Source organism: Polyodon spathula, chromosome 42, assembly GCF_017654505.1.
Source record: "Polyodon spathula isolate WHYD16114869_AA chromosome 42, ASM1765450v1, whole genome shotgun sequence".
NCBI lineage: Eukaryota > Metazoa > Chordata > Actinopteri > Acipenseriformes > Polyodontidae > Polyodon > Polyodon spathula.
This window is the reverse complement of record NC_054575.1, coordinates 146139-149890: the sequence shown is the minus strand read 5'-3', so window position 1 is coordinate 149890 and position 3752 is coordinate 146139.

The window sequence follows — 3752 nt, the reverse complement described above, 5'->3', positions numbered from 1 at the left end:
GGAGAGAGGGAGGAGAGAAGAGAGAGAGAAGAGAGAGAGACAGAGAGAGACAGACATGCTCTGCTCTCTCGCGCTCTGTCTCTCACCCTCTCTAGATGTATCTCTCTCTCTCGCCAAATCTCAGCGCTGTAATATATATTCTCTTCTCTATCTCTCTCTCATCTCATCTCTCTGTCTACGTGATTCTCTTGCGATTATCCTATATCTCTGTCTCTCTCTATGAGAGAGAGGGAGACAGAGAGGGAGACAGAGAGAGAGAGAGAAGAATAGAGACATAAAGAGGAGAGAGAGAGAGAGAGAGAGACGAGAGAGAGAGAGGGAGACGAGAGAGAGAGAGGGACAGAGGAGAGAAAGAGAGAGGGAGAGAGAGAAAGAGAGAAAGAGAGATAGAGAGCGAGAGAGACAGACAGAGAGGAAGAGAAAGAGAGGAAGATCTATCTCTATGTCTATCTCTTCTCTCTATGTCTCTCTCTATATAGTTCATTTTGAATGTATTAGCACTTTTATTTTTTCAGTTAGGAGTTACAGACACAAATAAACAACAGCTGGAATGATTTGGTTCACATAATACTGTGCTTTTCCTGTGTTAATAACGTTTTAAATTAAAAAGATTTGCACATGTTGAACACATTCATTTGATAGGATATGGTTCAGTAAACAAACATATAATAGTAAGAGGATATTAAAATAATATAAACATGAAATAAAAAAAAAAATAGATATAGATAGAGAAGTGCAGATAGGAGATTCCAGATAGTAGTTTCTATTGTAATGTTTAGCTGTTGGATTAATCATATTTAAAGTTGAACCCGTTACAAGCTAAATTGTGGTGATTTATTCCAGCATCAGTCAGCGGTAGGATTTTGTTTCTTTTTAAAATAACAGCTATTCTGCCACCAACACCTATGCAGCAAAATCAAGTTCAGCTTATTTGCTAGGTCAGATTTTATTTTTTTTTAATTTGCTATCAAATACAAAATTATCCAGATTTTTAATCCATTTTCCTAGAAAACACTTTATCCCAAATGAAGTAACAGTTCTTAATACTTTACATGTAGTCAATACATTATATTCAGTGCGTTTAGATATACTGGAATGAATTCAATTAACACTTGAGAATATAATTCAGTTTTGGCAACATGTGTATTAACGTTAAAACTATTAAAAAAATAAGCATACAGTGTATGTTGAATATAAAAATGCAGTTATAATATACATTAGCTAGGATTAATTCTGATCTCTTTTTGAAACAAACAACCACAAAAACTTGATTAAAAGCGCAGTCGTCTGCTAACCCAAAAGAAAAATGAATCTAAATTATCCCGATCACATTTTGAAATTTAAAAAATTTAAATTGAAAAATATGCTCACTGGGATAATCTCTAGCAGATCCAGTTCTGTGCATTGTTAGCATTGAATAATTGCACACCGTTATTATAGTCTGTGTTACTTTCTAACAGCTGCTATAGTGATACCAGCACCACAATTATAGGGTACGTTTCCTCTACTTTTCAAGGCATGAGATTTAGAGGGTGTTGGAAGTATAGGCACAGTGCAAATAATTGCAGATGCAAAATTCCAATTGCATTGCGGCCAGCCGATTATTTTGCACTGCACCCTATGTAAGCTTAAGAGCAATGCAAATTATTTAACACGCACTAATAATGATCCTCTATTATGATAACGAGGGTCTCACCGGTCTATTTAGAGGCTGCACTTGTAGGAGTATAGAGAGCAGTCGCTCTATGACATTTGTGGAAAATGAAAACATACATCAGCGTAAGTCTTGGCTCACGGGGAAATGTTTTCTGTGAAGGAGCTGGGAGTCTTTTCACCTGAGGTCACTCGGCATGAAACATAGTTGTTTGGAAAAACCTGCAGCCAACATCAGTTATGCGAGTATCCTCAGGAAATGATATGTACTGGCCTGCCCTTTTCAACATGACATCCAGAAATGTGCCCAGCAGTCTGGAACAGGTGGATTTGGCTTTCCCTCCAGACATGCCAACTGTGGTCTGAAAGGATCCAGAGGCTCAGTGCAGAGAACACATAGCGGCTGCTCTTTTCTTCATTGAATGCATTTCAATATAATTGCAATGGATTAATGGTGGCAAAGTGTAAATTTGATAGTGGGTGCAGAACGCCAGGTGAAAACGTCACACCTTTCTTACGCCGCATTTTTAGCGACGGCTGCTAAACACGATTTACGGCAGCATTGTGGGGGTTTCGCACCCGCAAATCACTTTGCACGTATCCTTACATCACCCCCTTAGAAGACAGCAAACCCCTGTATGTAACTGAAATGTAACTAGACAAAAATGTAACAATTTGAGTCTCTGATTGTAGCTATAACAATAACAACATGCTTAGTTCATTCTTATTTCAGTTTTCAGTATTTTCTTATGAAGTTCATTCTGCATGGCCAGTCAGCTGGAGTTAACATTTTGCAACTAGTCATATTTTCTTACAGTCATTCACATTCCAAATTCCACTGATTCAGGGCTGCAACATTAACCTTATTGATTAACTTATTGAAAAATAATAAAGCAAAAATGAAATGAAACAACCTTGCATACCGGAACTATGTTTATTCAATAGTTGACTAGTTATTTTTGAATTATTGTGATGGGGGTTACTTGTGTAGAGTAGGCCTACATAGTAAAGTATCAGCTAAGTCTGAGAACACAACAAGCAAGGCCTAGGTCTATTTATTATTTGAGTGTTATTTAGGATTGTAGGTATTTATTGGGATGGAGAGGTGCTTTGTGCTTTTCAACTTGCTCGAGCATGCTCAAATGATTTTAGCTCAGAAATCAATGAACCGCCCGTCTGAAAGAGGTACAATGTATTGAGTTTGGCTCTTAAAGTGTTTTTTAATATCATTTTTTTCACAATTCAGCAAAGGTATGTGACTTTAACTGATGAGCAACAAATTGGGTGATCTAAAATTGTAAACATATATCGATTTTGTGGGTGAACTACAGTTTGCCTTGTTAGTAATGATTTGTGACGTAGTCAATCACAGCATTGAGAGCGTACCATTTTCTGATGATACTCGTGTCGAGTTTTGGTACGGGTACCGCATTCTGACGATGTACTGCATTCAAAATTGTTATTAGTGTAGTTGTTCTCTATTGTGTGTAGGCATATTTTTTAAATTTCGCCATAATTTGCGATTCAGTTTTAAAATCCTCCGTATCTTAACTGTAATACAGTTTTAAATTTCGTGAACAAACCTCCATTTCTAATTATAATCTCGTTTTAAATCTCGCAAGCAGAGTCTCCAATAGAAATGTAGGAATGTGCTGCCACTCAGTAGTTGGGGCGGGTTTAAAGTATTCAGAACGAATCAATGACAGATACAAGTCAGGAAGGCGGGACATTGCCCAGCTGCATTGGGAAAGTTTTTTTTTTTTTTGTAGTAATATTTTTATGAATTGGAAAGGGGTGGTCAAAGTGAATTGAGTAAACCTTTGCCACTCTTCTTCCTGTGTTTATTGGCTGTACACCGATTTCAGTTTTTTTTGTATCGGGTGCATGGGGTGGGTGGTTGTTTTTTATCGTTTTTTTTTATCGGTTAAAACCAGAAATCAAAGCCCTAGATATATTGTACATGCTGTAAAATATGTATGCATCATTAGGTAAATCAAATTAGTATTTTCAGCTGCAGACAAAATCCATATAATTGTAGCATGTACCGTCGCATTAAAATAACAACATCGAAAATCCTCCAGCATAGGAAATGAATGTGG